At 38.2% G+C, this 23,299-nt stretch overlaps 3 long non-coding RNA genes across 3 annotated transcripts; 1 reads left to right on the plus strand and 2 right to left on the minus strand.

Moving 5' to 3' along the window:
* Positions 1–9,280: 9,280 nt before the first annotated feature.
* Positions 9,281–10,389, plus strand: LOC111393453. The gene is made up of 2 exons (XR_002702421.1): positions 9,281–9,885; positions 10,058–10,389. It is a non-coding gene; the product is annotated as an uncharacterized LOC111393453 (long non-coding RNA).
* LOC111393454 lies at positions 10,134–13,390 on the minus strand. Its single transcript, XR_002702422.1, has 3 exons — positions 12,851–13,390; positions 10,653–11,114; positions 10,134–10,272 (listed from the first exon to the last, which is right to left on the minus strand). It is a non-coding gene; the product is annotated as an uncharacterized LOC111393454 (long non-coding RNA).
* Positions 13,391–14,722: 1,332 nt separating this feature from the next.
* On the minus strand, positions 14,723–18,307 carry LOC111393455. Its single transcript, XR_002702423.1, has 2 exons — positions 15,876–18,307; positions 14,723–15,136 (listed from the first exon to the last, which is right to left on the minus strand). It is a non-coding gene; the product is annotated as an uncharacterized LOC111393455 (long non-coding RNA).
* Positions 18,308–23,299: the final 4,992 nt, after the last annotated feature.

Below are 23,299 nucleotides of genomic sequence, written 5' to 3' on the forward strand. Positions count from 1 at the left end.
GGAAGGTCCATATGAAATCAAAGAGGAGATCCGACTCGAGACCTACTGGATTACCGACATGAACGGCAAGCACAACCTCGTCTATGGAACATTGAGCACCTCTGAATCTATTATCAATGAATGTACTACCTTACTGGACGATCTTTCCCAACTTATGTAACATTTTCATGATTCAATAAAATTATCCATGATTGAATTCATGTGTCACATTACATCGTCACCTTGGAGGAGAGGTCAGCGTCCCATCTTTGGGCTACCTCATTTGAACTCCAATGCACATGCACTTGCCTCCCTTTGGCGAGGTTGAATGCCACTGGGAGAAGCTTCAGCATGGCTGAACCATCCACCATGTTGGGAAACGTCGTCACCTCGGAGGAGAGGTCAGCGTCCCATCTTTGGGCCACCTCGTTTGAACTTTGAAGCGCACGTACTTGCCTCCCTTTGGCGAGGCTGAACACCGCTGGGAAAAGCCTCAGCATGACTGAACAATTCACCATGTTGGGAAGTGTCGTCACCTCGAAGGAGAGGTCAGCGTTCCATCTTTGAGCCACCTCGTTTGAACTCCGAGGCGCATGCACTTGCCTCCCTTTGGTGAGGCTGAACACCGCTGGGAGAAGCCTCAGCATGACTGAACAATCCACCATGTTGGGAAGCGTCGTCATCTCAGAGGAAAGGTCAATGTCCCATCTTTGGGCCACCTCGTTTGAACTCCGAGGCGCATGCACTTACCTCCATTTGGCAAGGCTGAACGCCACTGGGAGAAGCCTCGGCATGGCTGAATCATCCACCATGTCGGGAAGCGTCGTCGCCTTGGAGGAGAGGTTAGCGTCCCATCTTTAGGCCACCTCGTTTGAACTCCGAGGCGCACGCACTTGCCTCCCTTTGGCGAGACTGAACGTCACTGGGAGAAGTATCAGCATGGTTGAACCATCCACCATATTGTGAAACGTCGTCATCTAGGAGGAGAGGTCAACGTCCCATCTTTGGGCCACCTCGTTTGAACTCCGAGGCGTATGCACTTGCTTCTCTTTGGCGAGGCTGAACGCCACTAAGAGAAGCCTCAGCATGGCTGAACCATCCACCATGTTGGGAAGCGTCGTCACCTCGGAGGAGAGGTCAGCGTCCCATCTTCGGGCTACCTCGTTTGAACTTCGAGACGCATGCACTTGCCTCCCTTTGACGAGACTGAACGCCACTGAGGGAAGTCTCAGCATGGTTGAACCATCCACCATATTAGGAAGCGTTCTCACCTCGAAAGAAAGGCAAGCCTCCCATCTCTGGGCCACCTCGTTCGAATTCTGAGGCGCTCAAGGCTCAACCACTACTAGCTTCACGCAACTACCTTTCAAATCAGATAATATTCCCAGTTCGGCTGAAACACGGTCCATTCAGGATCCATTCAAGTTACAATTATTAAACTTAAATACAGTTTATTTGCTTAAGTCCAATATTGGTCGTGGCTCGTGAGGCTTGCATTCAATTTATTTGCTCAAGTGATTGGAGTTAGGATACCAAGTTAAAGTTATTTAGTTCTTCAATCAACATAAAGTTTAATTGCTTGACGAGACCAATACACTTTGGAAAAAAAAACATTGAATGAAAGAAGATATTGCATTGATTTTTTTATCAAGATTACAAAAGGAGGGCCTGAGGCCAGTACATCAGAAATAATTGAAAAGAAAATTATCCTAAGCCTGTGACGACGATGGAGGTGCTTCAATAGCCGGGGCCTCCGCAGTCTGAGCATTAGAACTTCCTTCTTCTGTCTCTGCTACTTCATTTCCAACTACTTTATCAGCTAGGGTTTGAGGCACTTCATCTACAAACTCCGACCTCAGCTGTGACAGGTCTTGATTTAGGTAAAGCTCCTCAGCCCTCTCCATCATCTCGACATAAGTAAAATTCCTCCAGTAAGTACTGAAACTCTTGTACTCCTCGGTATTGTGGAAGTTGGCGATGTAGTCTTTCACCGCCTCTTCCCTCGTCTCATGGGTCTCTTCCCTGGCCTTAGTCGCATCATCAACGTACCACTTTATCTGGTCCTCCAAGAACTTGTACGCATCTTGGGCCCCTGCTAGCTCCATGTTTGCCTTCTCCAAAGCTTCGGCAGTCACCTTCTGGTCGTCATTGGAAACCTCCATTTTCTTAGTCAAGGAGGCTACCTCACACTGAGACTTATACACTTCCTTCTTCAGCGCCTCGATCTAAGCCAAGGCAGACTCCATCTTGGCCGCATCTTCAAGTTTTTGGGCCCTCACTTCCTCCGCTTCAGCTCTAACCCTCTTCAGCTCCTCTGTAAGAGAGGCCATCTTCTTCTTCGAGGACTGGGTCCTCGTTTGAAAGTCAGTAAAGGCCTCCCCGCACTCCAGTGCGAGGCTAAAGGTCCTCACACTTTGGCTCACGAGGGCTCTTGTCAAGTCTGTGGCGTCACATGAGGAGGCATGCAACTGCCACCGTTCCATCCAGAATTTGTAAAAGCTTTCTGTAGCACTTCGAATCTCAGGTGGCAGAGCCTCCACCAATGCTGGAGCCAGAACCTCCTCCCTTCCGGCAAGGAAGTTTAGAAACTTCCCTTGCACCCTCACAGGCCTCTGTTTGGCGGCCTCCTCCTTCGTCGCCTCAGCTACCCTCCTCGCAGCCTCTTCCTTAGCCTCATCAGCCTCGGCTCGTCAAACCATTTCAATCTTTACCGCTTTTGAGGCGGCTGCAAGGAGCTTCGGTTGAGTAGCTTCTTTGCCTTCATGGGACACAGAGGTCCCGAACTTTCCTGATGAGTTGGTGACGTGCACCAGCTTCCTTTTCTTTGGCTCATCGAGGACCTTCGTCTTCCCCCAAGGCTCCTTAGCCTTCTCCGGCCTCTGAGGTGCCCCCTCTTCTGGAGCCCTTGAACTACCGTCCTTAGAGAGGTGCTCGACCCTACCCCGAACCTCTTTGGCACCACTAGACCCCTGCTTCAGGGGCCTCGCCTTCACAGTAGATGTGGCCCTAAGTATAGAGGCCATATCAGGGGCTAGATATTCCCTCCTCTTGAACTTGTCTACAGAACATGTCAACGCATCAGCATCAAAACAAAAAGCAAGAAATACACTAAGTATAGGAGCTTCTTACCCTTAGAGGCCATCAGTTCGAAATCAAGGAAGTAGCGACTTCGGTCGAAGTGGCGAAGCTTGAGAGATCTCTTGTAAATGTCCTCTATCACTTCGAACTTCTCCTTGCTCAACTCGAACCTCGTACTTCTATCTGTAAACGAAGCCTCAACAGTTAGAGAAAAAAGAAATTTGAATACAGAATGCAAGCTACTTAGGTTGGGAGACTCACGAGCTTCGTAGTACTGGGTCGGTACTGTGCAAGCCAGAGCTGTGTCTTCCTCCACCGCCTACCACCCGTCCCTCACCCTTACCCAGAACCACGACTCCTTTCACCCCTCAATGGAAGAAGGCAGCCCCACCACAAATGGTGCATGAGCCCCCAAGGAGTCAAGTAATACCACATCCTTGACTCCTTACCTATTACCCTAGGCTGGAATAGGGTCATGAAGACGTGGAGAGGCATGTCCTCCCCAAGTGACAGTTCCTTCCATAGGAAGTACGAGCCAACCAACTAGCTCCACCCATTTGGCAGAACCTGAGTTGGCGACAACATGAAGTTCCTTAGTACCGCCCTGAAGAAGGGGTACAGAGGAAGATGCATACCTGCCTTAAACAGGTACTTGCTTACCGCCACGCACCCAGGCCTCGGATAGCAGGCTCGCTCATGGGCCTCGGGTACTAACATCTCTACATAATGAGGTACACAGTACCTTTCCCTAATCTCCCCCAACCTCTTCCCTGTTATATTCGAAGGGACCCTAGACGCCCCCCGCTCCACACTGTAGTCTACTGCCTCCTCGATCATAGCATACTGCTCAATCTCGGAGCCTCCCTGTAACTAGCCCCCTGACCGAATGACGCGACAGTGACTAACTCCCTATCCGAGGTGGACTCCATTTCAAAAAACGACTAAGAATGCAATACAAGTGATTTTCTGTAAAAATACATACGAGAATAACTACGCCGACGGAATGGTATCGGAAAATCAGGGAACAAACAGCTTCAACACGGAAAAACTTAAGCTTTGGAAGAAAAATTGGATTGCAAGGGGTAGAAAATCTAAGACAATGGGGGTCTCTCGCCTTTTATAAAGGGCCAGGAAGAACCCCAACCATCTTATCAAAGCCCATCTAATCTGGACCTTTCATTCTTAATCAAATTCGAGGCATAGAATTCAAATGATTTTTCAAACCTACGCCTCAGATTTAAGCGTGTCTCCCACGCACCTCCTCCAACGCATCTGCTTCTAGAAGCTCCAACTGTTCTCATGATTATGATTTTAATTCGACGACAGCAGGCGCCTTGGAAGTTGTAACGATTCTGTTACTTTTCCTCGAAAATATGTACAAAACATCAAATCATTGACACAGTTGCCGAGGAACAATTATTGTCAATGTGCCTCAGAATTCAGCCATCAAGCCTCGTAGGTTCGATTTTTCAACCAACTCGACTCCCTCTTCATCACTCAGCCAGCAAGCCTCGCAGGTTCAGTTTTCTTAACCACCTCTTCGGCTCCTTCTTCATCATAATTCAGCCATCAAACCTCGTAGGTTCGGTTTCTCAACCACCTCAGCTCTCTCTTCATCACTCTCTCTTCGTCACTCAGCCAGCAAGCCTTGCAGGTTCGGTTTTCTCAACCACCTCGGCTCCCTCTTCATCACTCAGCCAGCAAGCCTCGCAGGTTCAATTTTCTCAACCACCTCGGCTTCCTCTTCATCACTCAACTAGCTAGCCTCGCAGGTACGATTTCTTAACCACCTCGACTTCATCATTCTCATCACTCCTCAAACAACAACGACAAATCTCTAACTCCAACCATGATATAAATATCTATACTTGGACTTGGGGGACTATTATTTGGGGTACAAAAATTTCAAAAATTTCTTTCAACTTAATTGGCTGGCTTTACTTCATCAAAGTCCTCGCATTACATAAATTACTATACTTGGACTTGGGGGACTATTGTTACGTGTTCGCACACTTGGGCAACCCACTGGGGCCCACAGCCAACTCATGCTGAACCACGTGACACTCAATCCGAGGTGATTTGCATAGTTGAGGCCCACAAATCGAGGCCCACAAATGCCTAGGCCCATATATACCGAGGCCTATTTATTATTGCCTCATGAAGAGCTTCCGAAGCCCATATGCCGAGGGCCTTTGAAGGTGGACGATGTCCTATTTGCCAAAGCTCAGTAGCCGAGGTGACAGCCTCCGAAGCACAAAGCAACATCTTCCATAGACACCTCTCCCAAGAGATCTTCTGCACAAAGATCTTACTTGAATGATTGATAGGACGTTTGTCATGAGTGTAAATGTTAAGTCTTGTCACTGGTAGAGACGACTCTGCCAATCAATAAATGTATAATAGGCTAGGTGCGGCTAATGCTTACAATTTGACATGTAACTCAACCGGATGAGGCCACGTATACCCCGAACCAAAGGTCACGATCTAACTAGTGACGCAATAAATACTCCCTCCTGTACGCCATACAAAGGCTAATGCAAGAATCAATACAAGAAATCATATTTTACTCAACTCACTCTCTCTTTCTATTTATCTTGCAATATAAACGAGTTCATACATATTTAGATGCACATTAGCAAACATCGATTGGTAATTATTGTATAATCGGTTTACGATCATTTCGTCGAATTTCGAACGTTCTCGTCCCGCGTCGTTAAGCTATTCTCACGCCCTTGATCTGTCCCTTTTAGACCGTCCACGTGTCTTTGTGTGTTAGACTTTCGCTTACGTGAGCGCGGGTGGATCTGGTATTTGTTGACAACATTTATTGGAGTCAACAAAACTAAAATAAGCCGTAAAAATATATAACTCAGCAGTGTAATGTTCATAGTCAATTAAGGTTCATTAGGAGTGTAATGTTCATAGTCAGATATAATAATACAAATTTAAACTCGGACTCACATGAAAAAATTTAAACAATACAGCCGTACAGGTTATTTAATAAGCCACATAAGAACTTGTTTTGAAAATACCTTAAGGTGAACCATCCATGTGGACGCCTTCCAGAAAGTTCAACAATGATGGTTTTTTTGTTTATAGCGACCAAGTATATTCGTTTAGGGTTCACACCCTCACAACGTAGAACAGTTAAATTTGGGAAAAATAGATTTCACGCTTAATGGTTCGATTTGGGGAAAATGAAATTCACGATTACATGTTCAATTTAGGGATATGAATTAGGGGTAATTGATTGCTGCAAAGGGTTTTCGAGTTGTATTGATTTTCACTCTTACTGGTTCGTCTAATAAATTGGTAAAAAATCGTGTATTTAATTGGCAAAATGTGTTGTTTAGATGTGATTTTGCTTATGATTTGGCTCATCAATAACAATTGGAAGGATTTAACTAGCCAGCTTATTTTTTCGTTGTCCACGTAGGCATTGTACGTTAACAGTTTGAATCATGTGAGTGATGAAGATGGATGGAGCTAAGTTCAGTGGACGGGACAATTCATGAAGTTTAGTGAGTAAATCGTGAGATGGTGTAAGGTTCGGTGCTGTTGAAACGTTTAACTTTAATTACTGTGACCTGATCAAAATCGTAAATAGAAAAATAAATAAATAATAATGATAATTGATTATAAAAAATAAAATAAAATAACCAATAATCTTGTCAAGTAAATAGTTAAATCTTAACTAAAATACTGCAACTATTAATTTTTTAACCCTTTCTAATTTTATGGGAGCCTAAAAAGAGCAAAGCACAATTCAAAACCAATTCGAATGGCCCACAATTGCCGTGCGTTTTAATGTTCGAGATTACTATTTTCCATGATTTTGGACCGATTTCTAGTCAACACATAAGATTTGATATGATCCCCAGTTCTTTTATTCATCGTCCACGTCCTTAATATCATTATGCCTTCTTGTAGTAATGGTTCGATTACGCGAACAGTTATAGTGCTTTATTTTGCCATTTGGACAACGTTTGGTGAGATGAGCCTTCTCATTCTCGTTCAAAAAATCCTCCCTTGTTTGATTGACAGGAATTAGAAGTTGGGCTCCCATTCTTATTTGTATCACTTTCGTACCACCATCTTTTCCTGCAAAATTCTCTTTTTCCAGCCACTTTAGAAACTCATTCTTGAATTCTACTGATAACGGAGGCAGTGTTTTCAAAGATTACTAATCCTTAACTTTTCAAAGAATCCTTCATCAATTGTCGAGGGGGCAGCGCCTCCTGTGGGGGCTCGGGGGCAACGCCCCCGAAAGAGAATTTTGATTTCTCTGCATGTATTGAAGGGTATATTTGGCATTTCGAAAAATCAATATCGGATGAATGAGAAATTACGAAAAAGGACAAAAATCAGGTCAAAATATTTGACCGTGCGACTGGTGAATAGACACCTTTTCATAAAGGTGCATTGTTTGGAAAGGGTGCATGATTTGGCCTCAACAATTTCGTCCACACCCTTTTATGGTCTATAAATAGGACCCTTTGGGTGTCTTATTCCTCACAATTTGATATGCAAAACATCTCTCATCCTCTCTTCTATCCAAAATCAAAATCATTTCATTTATTTTGATTTTCCTTCATCCTTGGAGTACATAAGCCTAAATTTGGTTCGTTGTACTTGTGTTTTGGAGTGCTACAAACACAAGTGTAGCCGTTATATCTTGAGATTCGATTGCCGAAATCCGTAGGCACCATTGCGGGACAAATTCGACTTAAGGACAAAGAGTCCAACTCTTGCCTCGGCTTTGTCCCTACTTTCTTCTTCTTGTTGTTTGTGTTTTCTTCGCCATTACTCTGTCCAATTTCCGGCACGGATTTAAAAACCATCATTATACTTATTTTGACGTCAGTATTCACAAAATTCTTCCAACAGGTAATACTCATTTTCTTACATATTTTCGTCACTTGATCTACAACTGGAGGCAGTGCACTCCATTTATTAGAGAGTTTATAGGTACCATTCATATCTTTCAAAGTTAACTTCCTCATCACGATTTTGTTTTCTACATCTCAATGAAAATATGTAAAAGAAAAATTTGAAGAAATGAGTTTACAAAAAAAATGTCTTGTAACCAAGAATTATGAGGAATCCAATCAATATGGTGGATATTTACTTACATATATATGTATATATATAAACATACGAGATCTCAAGTTTTATTCTATGCACTAAATGAATGTCCTATACGTTGATGCTAAGTGGGAGCTCTCATTAATTAAGTTCATCGTGATATAGAAAGGATAGTGTGATATGTGTCACATTACAATGCTAGTTCTGATTTATTAGGATGTAAAAAGATAAATATTTATCTATTTCTCTTAAATTAGAAATATAAATTTATGCTTTTAATTGAATTTTGATCATGTGTAGTATCAGGTTGTAGTGATTGACCATGGGCGGGCTGTCTAGTCCGGGAAAATTCTAATGTTGAACGTGTCATTAAAACCCCTAAACCTATAAAAGAATGGAAAAAAACTCTAAATTAATATTAATGATGGTACATTCGAACTACAAGATAGATTCTAAAATATACTAAGTCCATGTTGGAGCCTCATTTTTAAAATTTATTTTCGTGGAACTCATTTAGAACTACACACATTTTTCGAATAAGATAATTTTATACGTAAATTTCATATATTTTTTTTTTAATCACACATTCGTAAAAAATTATTTTTTATAAAATATATTCTCAAACGTTGGGCTAAAAAGGAGCTACACATAAATGTGAAGAACAGATTAAGCCCCTATTTGACCCTCTTTTTCTTTCAATTTTTTCTTCTCATTCTTATTTTCAACCACACAGTCTTCCATAAAATAATATTACACGTAAATCGAAAATTTTTCCTTCTTTTTCAACCACACATTCTGAAAAAAAAAACTATTCCACACATTAAAAATTTTTAAAAAAAAAGGGGAGTCCAAACGGGGGCTAAAACTCATGCTACCTTAGGCATGTAAGAAGGCCCGTCGTGGTTATCTACAAGTGATGTGATATGAGGTATTTTCTTGGAATAAAAAAAAAAAAAAACCTTGATCTCCTATCCTTGGAATATTATGATTTTGACTGATGTTAAAGTAGATTTCATTATAGAATGTTGAATAAGAGAAAGTGTATTATGAATGGAGAGCTCTGAAATACTGCATGACATCAAGAAGTAGTACGATCAGAAATTTATAACATTCAGTGCTAGCGAATTCCCTCAAAACAAAGGGGGGGCCACGAAGAATAAAAAAATCGTGGACCCCCCTATTGCGAGGGGTCAGTTAACCCCGGTGTACCAGTAGCATGGTCTTAATCTATTCAAGATCAACTAAAATTTATCACTCTTAGTTCTATAATTCAATGGACGACGGCTAAATTATATGAAAAATCCCGCTTATTGGGCTTTATGGATGAGTCTCACCTTTCTTGAGTTTTTTCATAAATGAGACTGCTTGTCCTGATAAAATGTCTTGAAATAAGAGCAATGCTGGGTGAACAATCCCCTAGGCGTCCAGGGGATTGTTCAAATTCCTTTACCCCTGAAATAATGTAATAGAAAGTGGTGGATAAATGAAAAATAGTCACAAATCCTATAAAATGTGTCACTAAAATTAATGTTTGACATCAACCATTAAACTTTAAGAAAACTATAATGTTTCCAAAACATGAACTAAGATGTACAATGGGTGCAAATGATAAGTCATTCTGTCATTGTCTGCTTGACTAGAGCCTGTGTTCTTTTGCAGTTTGTGATTGTCTCTCTCTCTGGATGGGGCTTGCTCCTTTTCGGAGGTTACAAATTCTTTAGCAAGAAAGAGAAGAAAGAAGAGGTATAACTATATTGCTGCCAATACTGATTCTACGTTTGGACATGTCTAGATCATCAAACCGGCAAACATTCTATGTTTGTTTTGAAGGGTTTTAATTTTCTTTCAATGACGTATGGATCGTTATTCTTTTTCAACATGTTATCATCGTGATTTTCTTTTCCCGTATTGGCAGAAAGTTGACGGCGCTCATTAGGTTGGGTCTGTCTCGACACTTTTGGAATAAAGTGGTTTACTTTGGGTATCACTCTTTAGATTCTAGATCGGATGCAGATTATGATCTCTTTGAGATGTCACTTGTTGTTGATAACCTCGGATCAGGGTGGAAGTGTTAGAAGCTCCTTTTCTTCATTTTTCTTTATAATTGTATGTTGAGATTCCAGTAGTAACCTGGCATTTCCATAAATAAAAGGGACTTATATCTTGCTTGCCATTTCCTATTGTAAATTGAAGAGATGAAATGATATACATCGGGAGGAGCGTTCTTCCTACACATGGATTTGACAAGTATTTTTGATAAATAATCGTGACCTTTAGATTAAGCAAATTCAATAGTCACTATGTATTTTATTAGGATCATGAGAGAGTTAATTATAACTATTTGAGATTCATGAGATAATAACCGTTGAATTTGCTTCATCTAAAGATCACGATTATTTGTCAAAAATACTTGTCAAATCCACGTGTAGGATGAACGCTTTCCATACATCGGCACACATTTATCAAGTCATAGATGTGACGTCTCGTTTTGAAAATTTTACATCTCTCACCTTGTGTTGACTGGAACGAGCGCAATTGACCCTCGTTTAGTTCATAACAACTAAAAAACTCAATCTGCATCTCTTATTTCTGCTTCAACGTCAATAACTTAAAACAGATGAATGCTTCCCTGGATGACAACGAAAGTTAGAATCTTGATAAATTTTGGGTTTTATTGCCAAACTTTAAGGCAAAAATTTCGTGACCTCATTCTGTAATCAATCTGATGTACAGAGTTGAAGCAAATCTTTCTTTGTAAAAGGAGAGAAGTCACTGAATGCTTGGTCGAATATTGTGGATTCATTGGAGAACTTGACCTGCTACAAACTCATCACCTACCACTACAAGAAGTAAAAGAACGATGCGAGGCACATACAAATCGGATATGGTTGGCCTAAATCTACATCTCTTACCTGAGAATGGCTGACTACAAAAAGGACACAGCTGCAACAAGTAAACTGGGAATTAACCAGCTGAAAGGAGAATTCACAGTGAATTATTTGTACATGAAGCAACAATAATAAATCACATATAAGTACGAGAATAAAGCAGTAATGCTGTAAAGGTTGCTCATATGCACTTCATATAAGAATTCACTAACAAAAAAATTTATCTGATTAAAGAATAACAATCTGAATCAACCAGAATTAGGAACAATTTGATTTAGCACTTCTATTTCTTGTAGAAGAGCTTTCTGATAAACTTACTTTAATTAGTGTTTGAAAGAACTTTCTCTTCCAGATGAGCTTTTAAAGGAAGTCACATTAGGTTAACATCATTTTTTAAACGCTTTTAAAATTAATCAAATAGTTCAAAAGTAGCTTTTTAGTCTCAAAAGTCATGTCAAATTGGCCCTTGCTCTTTTTTGAGATGTATACTAACAACAGTCTTAGGAGACACTAGTTTTTCAACATATGCAAAGGATCAAATATTACATAAGTTGCTTAATGCATTATAACACGAAGAGTAGACAGTCCTAACAATTTGAAAGAAAGTTGTATGAAATTGAAATAGCTTAACTTTGGGTAGAAATAGCAACGGGTCGGGGAAGTCTTGTTTATTTTATCTTTCATGTCTTTGGTTAATGAGTTTTTTTGCAATCCCTAACTTTGGACTATTTGATCGAGTAAACTTTATGAATTTCATAACATTTCAATATTGTTATCCTAAGGGTTTCTTAGCCTATGTTTGTTACCATTCTCCAAAAACTCTCTTTTCTCAAACTCATTAAACCACACGTTCTCACAATAAAATATTTCATACGTTAGCCTACAACTTTTTCTTACATTTTAGCTATACATTCTTCAAAAATTCACTATACCAAAACAAATTCCCCCCCCCCCCCCAACAACAAATACATTTTTTAAACAATATCAAACAGGCGCTTAATATAATCCTCATAGATAGTGGTTTAAAAGTGATAAAATCACTAAATTTGTTTACAGTATGAGCATCAAATCCTGTTTCAAATGAGTATAAAGACTGAAGTTAAATATCCTTACACTGCCTTGAACAAGATTGATATAGACAGTATGATAGCTGCTATCACTCAGCAGTGATACACGGACGACCTACTTGGTGTACAACGTTGTAAAATTAACCGAAAGGCTAGAATCCATTGAAAAACACAAAGGATAAAACGTCATATCATGGAGATACGTCACGACTATAATTAGCTTAATTGCAGCTATTAAAATACTTCGTGCTGATGAATGATTGGCATACCATTTTGCATTTGCACCAAGAAAATCAAGATAGAATGATTTGCAACGGTGATTAGCATGCCAAATGCTTTTGTGTTTTTTTTTCCATTCTTATTTTTCAAAAATAGCTCTTAAAAAAAGTTTTACAAAATCAAACACAACTTCTCAAAATCTGAGGCAGAATCACAATTCACGACGGCCTCTACTTTCAGCTCCTTTAACATCGCGAAAAATTCAAAAGCTCTACATTGCATCTCTATCCACCCAAGGGATAGAAGGGCAGAGAATGTTGGTATCCAATCCGGTCAAGAATATAACATTCCATGTATACAACGAAATGATAACAAAAATTATAGTTTTGATTGTAAGGTGAAACCATATCCATGATAGAATATAAAGCCAGTATACTTTGCACTTGGATACGTGGAAGGAAAAATCACACTGAGCCACACATCTGATACAAGAAAAGAATACATATCTGAGATAAGAAAAAGAGAGAGCAATACCCAGAGGGCCACAATAGCATCGAGAAGCCAACCCACTTGCCCAATCATAAAGAGATATGTCAAGAGAATTGCCAAAGCATGATTCCCCAAAACTCGCGCAATTTCACTTTTAACCTTCCCACAACTGCTGCCGCCACCTCCTCCTACACCAATACCGTTAAAGCATTTTTCGAATCTCACCGTAGCCACCCTTCCCGTCCTCTATAGAGTCCCATTTTTACCCCTCCTTGACTCCCAAGAATGACACACTCTCCCTCAAAGCTCCTATCTGTAACCTGCCTTTATTCAAAGACTCAATATTTGTTCTAAAAAGAAGATAATAATTTACTGGCTGTGGAAATTTGAACTTATATATTCTATGTATTGGGTTTAAATCATTGTGGAGAGGGTTTAAGGCAGAGAAATTGATGGAAATTGTACAAATGATTGCATGACAGTCTTATTATAGTTGAAAAAGTAGAAATTCTTTAGTGTGTTTGCTTGGAGATACAGGACTCCATTTGATGGCTTTTAAAATATCCAAGAAAGGATAATTTTTTTCGTATGCCTCGATGTTTGTCTCAGTATCTCTAGCTTTTGTGTCGTTCATTATTTTTCCCCAATAAACCATCTTGATTGAACCAAATCCAACTCGAGCCATTTCTTAAGTACCACAACTTTCTCAATGCAAGTGTTTTGTTATAAAATATCCAAGAAAAAATAAATATAACTGCATCTCGATGTTTGTCTGTCTCAGTATCCTAACTTTTGTATCGTTCATTATTTTTTCCAATAAACATCTTGACTGGACCAAATCCAACTCGAGCCACTTCCGACGTACTAAAACTTGCTTAGTGCAAGTGTGTTGTTATAAAATATTCAAGAAAAGATAAATTTGCCAGTACCTTAGTGTTTGTTAGTGTTTGTTTGTCTCAGTATCTCTAACTTTTGTGTCATTCATTATTTTTTCCCAATAAACATCTTGACCAGACCAAATCCAACTCAAACAATTTCTTAAGTTCCACAACTTTCTCAGTGTATGCATTTTGTTAATCGTGTAGTAACCCACTAATTTAGTAATAAGATTGATATTGTTTTAAGCTATGTTAGTTGTGTGTCTCGCCAAAGTGTTCCACTCTTTACGATGCCACATGATAAAGATCGAGCATCAAAACGTACAAGAACGGACCTTTTCAAGGTACTTTATTGATACTACAGGGTTAGGTAGAATCCTAAGAGAAAGGGAAGACATTCGAAAAATATAATTCATGCACTGTATTGTAGTAGTTGAGGATTCAGTGTACGACATCACAAGANCAGAAGTAATCATGAAAAATACACATGAAACTATAACTTTTCCTTCTCATGTTTTTTTCCCATTTCAGATTGACCTGCAACATTGATGAGGAACTAGAATACCAAATGGTGAGTAGACCAACCAAGATCTGCAAAATGCGTGGGCAGCATTATGTGTTTTCTCAGGTTGTAACATGTGTTAGTTTGAAGATTGCACATGTCAAACATGTTTCGATTTCATACAGAACATATGATTTTATTCTTAGCATTGGCTTTAAGTAACTTGTGACACAGAAAATCCAACTGGATCCATGAGTCCCCACATCTTTCCCGTTGTGTGGTTCTGTTCATTACCAGTTTAATATAGTTGTAAGATTTAGGCTGTTTGATCTGTGGTATCTGCGTGTCTCCCCTAAATATCAAAGTGACGTGACATTAACATGCCAAATGATGAAGAGCAAGAGTTAAAGATGTAGAAGATACACATCTTTCAAGGTACTAACTACTATGGGATAAGTTAGGGTAACAAAGGAAAGGAGTTTGGGAAATACAGTTTGTGCACTGAATTCTAATGGTTGAAGATTCAAGGCGTGATAGTACAGGAATTAGAAAACTATGATGGCAACTTTAAGAATCAGCAATCATGAAAAAGTACAATTATGTTCAACAGATTAACCACGCGTAGATGCAAAGTTTAATGGACATAGAAAAGTAGTTGCACCTTATATCCCTCTAGCTACCATGATTTCAGCAATAAGCTAGCTTCCCCAGTAACAATAAAAATATATATATAATGACGCTAAAAATAGTTATTGAATAAGATGACAACGACGACGACGACGATAATAATAATAAATGGCCACCTTTATGGATTCCCCAACCATTTGCAAACAAAGGACCGAACCCTCGAAAATCTTCGTGTCATTTCTCAAGGAGTCTAGCTACGAAAAATTCCCTGACCTGGAGCAGAGAGATGAGCAAGTGCTGCTTCTACCAATTTGGGTTCTGAAACTGTATGAACACACACATGCACAGTCAGTTTACTAGCATGATCAATTCAAGAAAGCAACGCAGTAAACAATGACTGCACGAGTACTTGAGAGAAGCTGGTGATTTAGAAGAAACATAAATTAAAAAGCAACATAGTTCACAGTGACAAGTTCTACCAAATATGCTTAACAAAGATTTCAAAGCAGACACCACTTCCAGCCGAAAACTGGATCTAAGAACTAGGAATATGGGCTACCGAGAATGTCAGTTCTAGATAGGAAGGGAATTCTATCACTAGGTTAAGGCATGGTTTGAAAAGGCAGTACTGAATTGTGACTCAAGGCGCACCTAGATTTGACATGCAAGATTCTGCCTTGAGGTGCTACTTTAATTGCATTTTTCGGGTGGCAGACAACTCAATGCCCAAGCCTCATCAACCACCAAATCCCATGATATAGTAAAAGCAAATAACAGCTGCTCCTTCAACAACTCCATTGGCTGGTGGTACCTATAGCACCACCAGCAGCTCCGATATCAAATTTTCTGACATTTGGTTCTTTTTTCTTCTCTTTCTTTCTTCTTATGTCTTCAGCTTTTACTTTTCATTAATGCCTCCATATGCTTCTTTAAGTGCATGGGAGGAAACTAATGTGTATGCAATTAAAACTTTTAAAAGCTGAAGATTATTTTAACAACATTCTTAAAAAATGAGAAGATTATTTTTTACCGTGAGGCTTACTCAAATTGCATCGAGGCTAACCTTCATGTAATTAACCTGAACCTCTTCAACTATTTCGAGCAGTCAAACCCCTTAGGCGAGCCCTTTGCATGGGCGACTCGTGTGGTTGGCCTTGAACCTCTTCAACTTGTTTGTGACCCTTTCTTGGTCAGATCTCCTCTTACTGCTTGGTCACATTTCCTCTCTGTGGATGCAAAAATCCTAGCTTGGTGGTTGTGAGTATCCTATTTTTGTAATTACTAAAAAGTAAACCTTAGTTGCCAAGATTAGGGCTGGGAAAAAAAAATCAAAAATCCGACAAAACCAATCAAACCGAACCAACTCGAACTGGTTCGGATCAGTTTGACACAAGTTATTGGTTTGATTTGATTTTCTTTTAAACAAAACCATGGTGGGTCGGTTCAGTCATTGTTTGAAATCTCAAACCACTCAAACCACTGGTTAACCAACCAACCCAACACACTTACATACCATTTTAAAAAAAATAAAAAAATCAAAAGATAAACCCTAATCTCATAACTCTATCTCAATTCCCTTCCATTTACGATGTTGCCGATAAGTAATAGTACTGAAAATTTCTTATCAGAAGCTTATTATGTTATACTTAGCATTTTTTCCCTATTTCAAGTTGTCAGGCTACATAATAGATAAAAGAGCAACAAAATTCTTACATTTTCTGTTCATCCGTCTCTATTAACCCGATTTTATTTGTTATTCAATAATTCTTGTAATATGAAGTTATTTAGTTATTTTAGTCTTTGTAAACTAAGTCAGCCCAAAACTAGGACAATTTTTTAAAGAAAAAATCAATTTGGACTAAAAGTCCAAACCGACCAACCGAATCCAACTAATTTGGTTCGGTTCGATTTAAGAACTAGAGCGAGTTAGTTTGTGTTGAAATTCACCTAAATTGACTAATTTGGTTTTGGTTTCAGGTTGTAGTCGAAACCGACTCAAACCAAACCGTGCTCATACCTAGCCAAGATGACTGACACAACTAGTACGAGATGCATATTGTGGGTTGGAAGAAAAAGGGTTACATCATGTGATGAAAAGATGCATCTGCTAATGATGAACCGCAGTATGAAGAATGGGAGGTTGAAGATGCTTTAGTCATCTCTTCGCTCATAAATTCCATTTGATGTTGCATTTTGTATAATGTGGAATGGCTTAGGAACTTTTGGATAAGATAAAAAGGAGATATCTCGATGTTTATGACTCTTTAATGGAAGTATAAAGGAATCATTCCGATCGAGTTAAGGTGGTTGGCCTCTTACTGAATCCTACAACTGAATTCCATATTAATGGAACTAAGTGGGCCCAAAACTAGGACAATTTTTTTTAAAAAAAATCAATTTGGACTAAAAGTCCAAACCGACTAACCAAACCTAACCGATTTGGTTCGATTCGATTTAAGAACTAGAGTGGGTTGATTTGTGTTGAAATTCACCTAAATTAACTAATTTGGTTTTGGTTTCAGGTTGGAGTCGAAACCGACCCAAACCGAACTGTGCCCATGCCTAGCCAAGATGATTGACATAACTAGTACGAAGTCTTCTAACATCAAGGTTGTCTCTCTTGTGACTGTTCATGACACTTCCTCTCCAATTTCAGTAAATTAGATGGTGCTAATTATTGGATTTTGTCCACGATTTTGGAGATCCATATTGTGGGTCGGAAGAAAAAGAGTTATATCATGTGATGAAATGCTGCATCTGCTAATGATGATCCATAGTATAAAGAATGGGAGGTTGAAAATGCTTTAGTCATCTCTTCGCTCATGAATTCCATTTGATGTTGCATTTTGTATACTGTGGAATGACTTAGGAAGTTTTGGAGAAGATATAAAGGAGATATCTAGATTTTTGTGACTCTTTTAATGGAAGTATAAAGGAATCATTCCGATCGAGTTAGGGTGGTTGGCCTCTTGCTGAATACTACAACTGAACTCCATATTAATGGAACTAAATTGTCAGAGGCCTAACGACATGACACATGCTGTGAGAAACAAAGGAAGCCTATTGTTGAAGATTGGGTCTACGTGTTTCTAGCAGGTCTTAACCACATCCTCATTCATGTTAGCAGTAGTGTTTTGGCTACTTCCCATCTTCCAAATCTCGTAAAGGCCTAATTACTAGTCCATTGTCAAAAAAAGAGACAAGTTACATAAGTCCACTCAAACGCTTCAACTTTGACCAGCAATAACCTTTGGCCCACTACTTCAGCTAATTCTGTCAAGCTCTGTGCTTACTAACACAAAACTAGACACACAAACAATCTTTGTTGGAAGCTACGTGTAGGGTGAGCAAATTCTACATAATTCTTAAAAGAAAACAAGACTACTTAGAATATGTTATGTTGAATTTCTCTAAACAATCATAAATTAAATAAGAAATTACTCCTAGATAATACGAATCTAGCATCAGGATTAATGTCTAAACGATGATAAATTAAATAAGAAATTACTCCTAGATAATACGAATCTAGCATCAGGATTAATGTCTAAACGATGATAAATTAAATAAGAAATTACTCCTAGATAATACGAATCTAGCATCAGGATTAATGTCTAAACGATGATAAATTAAATAAGAAATTACTCCTAGATAATAAGAATCTAGCATCATGATTATTGTCAACATGCTTACAAAATATGTATTTATCACTTATTTTAGAATTGTCTTTAATGATTATGAGAATCCAAGTCATATTATTTCATTAATTATTTTACGCCATTGAAATTTCAAAAAGGAAATATACACTAATGAACATTGTTTGAATTGGTGTTGAATCATATTATTTCATTTATAGTTTTATGCTGTTGGAATATTGAAAATTAAAAAACCCTAAGGGGTAGCTCAGTGGTCAGGCATTGGGTTTGCTCCCCAATGGTCACCAATTGGAATCCCCTCGGGATCATTAAGGTGAATACCCGACTGTAAACTTTAGGATCCCATGGAATTAGTCTAAATGCGTGTAAGCTGGCCCGGACACCCATAATTATCAAAAAATAATAATAATAATAATACACTGTTGCATAGTGCAAAACTCTGGACGCATTTTTTCAGTTGTTTAATGTTGGCAAAAATCTTTTATTTTAGTAGCTTTTTGATTAAGGGGTCAAGTTCTATATAGCTTTAGTTCCTTGATTCTATAAATTATTGGGTCCAACTTCAAACTAGAATTTTAGCTTTTTAGGGATTTTGATTCAATTTTGTGTGGGTTTCGGAGCATGTAATATAAAGTGAGGGTATATTAGCTGATCCAAGTATAGTCCTATCCTTTCGATTCCATATGGTGCTCTTCACTTTATGCTTTATAGTGTTGCTTCTAAAAATGGTCTAGGATGTTGTTGATACAAAATAGTAAAGTTATTGCATGTGCATTTAGGCAACTTAACGAATATAAAATGAATTATCCTACACATGACTTGGAGCTTGTCTCAATTACATTTGCACTTAAAATATGAGGCATTATTTATGTGGGTACGGTGCTAGATTTATACCAATCATAAAATTTTGAAATATTTATTCACATAAAAGGAGTTGAATATGAGACAAAGTAGGTGGCTAGAGTTGGTAAAAGATTATGATTGTGTTATCAATTGTCACCCTTTTAAGGCTAACTTAGTAGCTGATGCATTGAGTAGAAAATCGATATCTTGGGTTGCAACTATAATTGAGACTCAAAAATTAGATTTGGTAGACTTATAGGAAATGGATATTACTGAATTGTATCGCAAGGATCCATGAAGGAAAAACTTCCAGCATGGATACTGTAGTCAACTTTATGGAATAAAATCCAACAAGGGCAACAAGAAGATGATTATTGTTCGAAGGTCATTGATATACATGCTGGAAAAGTTTCAGACTTTTATATATCGAATAATGCTATGTTACAATTTACAGGACAATTGTATGTGCCTGATAAAGAAAATATCCAAAGAGATATTCAATCTGAATCACACACAACCCCTTATTCTATTCATTTGGGAGCTACTAAAATTTTTAACATGTCAACCGATAAAGGCATTCTATCAAAGGCTAATAGGAACCTTGTAACCATTACCTATCCCAGAATGGAAGTGAGAAAGAATCACAATGGATTTTGTAGTGAAATTATCGAAAACAACTAGGATACGATAGTATTTGGGTTATTGATAGGTTGACTAAATCAACTCACTTCATCCCAGTTTGCTCCACTTATTCCATGGACCGATATGCACAACTTTACAAGAAATAGTTAGACTTCATGGTGTACCACTATCTATTATTTTTTATAGAGATTCTAAGTTCTTATCTCTCTTTCGGAAAAGCTTAAGGCTTTGGGAGCACATTTATCTTTTAGCACAACACAAACAATCAGAAAAAACAATACAAATAACAGAAGATATGTTGAGCTGTGTATTGGATTTCCAGGGCCCGTGTTGGAATTTGCATACAAAAATAGTTATCAGGCTGTTATTGGAATGTGGTAGAAAAATGTAGATCTCCAACTTATTGGGATGAGATTGGAGAAATGAAATTTTTAGGTCAAAATACGATTTGTGAATTAGTTGAAGTTGTGCCACTAAGGATGCAAACTACTCAAAATTGACCAAAAAATTATGCAGACCAAAGAAGCAGAGTTCTAATTCACAATCGAAGACCAAATATTAAGGTAACACTGTTGAAGGGTGTTATACGGTTTAGAAAGGAAGAATAATTGAGCCCAAGATTCATTGTCCATTTTTTATTACTGAGAGAATTGGAAATGTTGCTTACAAGTTTGATCTTCCCTCTTCAAGGTGCACAATGTATTTCATGTATCCATGTTGAGAAAGTACATTGGAAATCCGTCTCAAATGCTGAAGAATGAACTGATAGAGATAAAACCAGATTTGACTTATGAAGAAAAACAAGTAGAGATTCTTCAACAAGAAGAAAAGCAACTTAGAAACAAGAAAATTCCACTAGTTTAAGTATTGTGGCGGAATCAGACAACAGACGAAGCCACTTGGAAAACGAAAGATGAAATGCAGGTTAAATATCCCGAACTTTTTGGTAAAGCAAATTTCAAGGATGAAATTTTTATACGGAGGGGAAGATGCAATACCCCCCCCCCCCCCCCAACAACAAATACATTTTTTAAACAATATCAAACAGGCGCTTAATATAATCCTCATAGATAGTGATTTAAAAGTGATAAAATCACTAAATTTGTTTACAGTATGAGCATCAAATCCTGTTTCAAATGAGTATAAATACTGAAGTTAAATATCCTTACACTGCCTTGAACAAGATTGATATAGACAGTATGATAGCTGCTATCACTCAGCAGTGATACACGGATGACCTACTTGGTGTACAACGTTGTAAAATTAACCGAAAGGCTAGAATCCATTGAAAAACACAAAGGATAAAACGTCATATCATGGAGATACGTCACGACTATAATTAGCTTAATTGCAGCTATTAAAATACTTCGTGCTGATGAATGATTGGCATACCATTTTGCATTTGCACCAAGAAAATCAAGATAGAATGATTTGCAACGGTGATTAGCATGCCAAATGCTTTTGTGTTTTTTTTTCCATTCTTATTTTTCAAAAATAGCTCTTAAAAAAAGTTTTACAAAATCAAACACAACTTCTCAAAATCTGAGGCAGAATCACAATTCACGACGGCCTCTACTTTCAGCTCCTTTAACATCGCGAAAAATTCAAAAGCTCTACATTGCATCTCTATCCACCCAAGGGATAGAAGGGCAGAGAATGTTGGTATCCAATCCGGTCAAGAATATAACATTCCATGTATACAACGAAATGATAACAAAAATTATAGTTTTGATTGTAAGGTGAAACCATATCCATGATAGAATATAAAGCCAGTATACTTTGCACTTGGATACGTGGAAGGAAAAATGACACTGAGCCACACATCTGATACAAGAAAAGAATACATATCTGAGATAAGAAAAAGAGAGAGCAATACCCAGAGGGCCACAATAGCATCGAGAAGCCAACCCACTTGCCCAATCATAAAGAGATATGTCAAGAGAATTGCCAAAGCATGATTCCCCAAAACTCGCGCAATTTCACTTTTAACCTTCCCACAACTGCTGCCGCCACCTCCTCCTACACCAATACCGTTAAAGCATTTTTCGAATCTCACCGTAGCCACCCTTCCCGTCCTCTATAGAGTCCCATTTTTACCCCTCCTTGACTCCCAAGAATGACACACTCTCCCTCAAAGCTCCTATCTGTAACCTGCCTTTATTCAAAGACTCAATATTTGTTCTAAAAAGAAGATAATAATTTACTGGCTGTGGAAATTTGAACTTATATATTCTATGTATTGGGTTTAAATCATTGTGGAGAGGGTTTAAGGCAGAGAAATTGATGGAAATTGTACAAATGATTGCATGACAGTCTTATTATAGTTGAAAAAGTAGAAATTCTTTAGTGTGTTTGCTTGGAGATACAGGACTCCATTTGATGGCTTTTAAAATATCCAAGAAAGGATAATTTTTTTCGTATGCCTCGATGTTTGTCTCAGTATCTCTAGCTTTTGTGTTGTTCATTATTTTTCCCCAATAAACATCTTGACTGAACCAAATCCAACTCGAGCCATTTCTTAAGTACCACAACTTTCTCAATGCAAGTGTTTTGTTATAAAATATCCAAGAAAAAATAAATATAACTGCATCTCGATGTTTGTCTGTCTCAGTATCCTAACTTTTGTATCGTTCATTATTTTTTCCAATAAACATCTTGACTGGACCAAATCCAACTCGAGCCACTTCCGACGTACTAAAACTTGCTTAGTGCAAGTGTGTTGTTATAAAATATTCAAGAAAAGATAAATTTGCCAGTACCTTAGTGTTTGTTTGTCTCAGTATTTCTAATTTTTGTGTCATTCATTATTTTTTCCCAATAAACATCTTGACCAGACCAAATCCAACTCAAACAATTTCTTAAGTTCCACAACTTTCTCAGTGTATGCATTTTGTTAATCGTGTAGTAACCCACTAATTTAGTAATAAGATTGATATTGTTTTAAGCTATGTTAGTTGTGTGTCTCGCCAAAGTGTTCCACTCTTTACGATGCCACATGATAAAGATCGAGCATCAAAACGTACAAGAACGGACCTTTTCAAGGTACTTTATTGATACTACAGGGTTAGGTAGAATCCTAAGAGAAAGGGAAGACATTCGAAAAATATAATTCATGCACTGTATTGTAGTAGTTGAGGATTCAGTGTACGACATCACAAGAACTACTAAAAACATGATATTATGGGCAACTTCAAGAAAACACACTTTCATTGAACCAGCAATCTTTCATAACTGCAATTATATACTAACAGAATAAACATGTGGAGATGCTAAGTTTTATGAATAAACATGGACAAAATTGAGACATGGAACACCGAAAACAACAGATTAATTGCTCTTTTATCACCTA

Source organism: Olea europaea, chromosome 4, assembly GCF_002742605.1.
Source record: "Olea europaea var. sylvestris chromosome 4, O_europaea_v1, whole genome shotgun sequence".
Lineage (NCBI taxonomy): Eukaryota > Viridiplantae > Streptophyta > Magnoliopsida > Lamiales > Oleaceae > Olea > Olea europaea.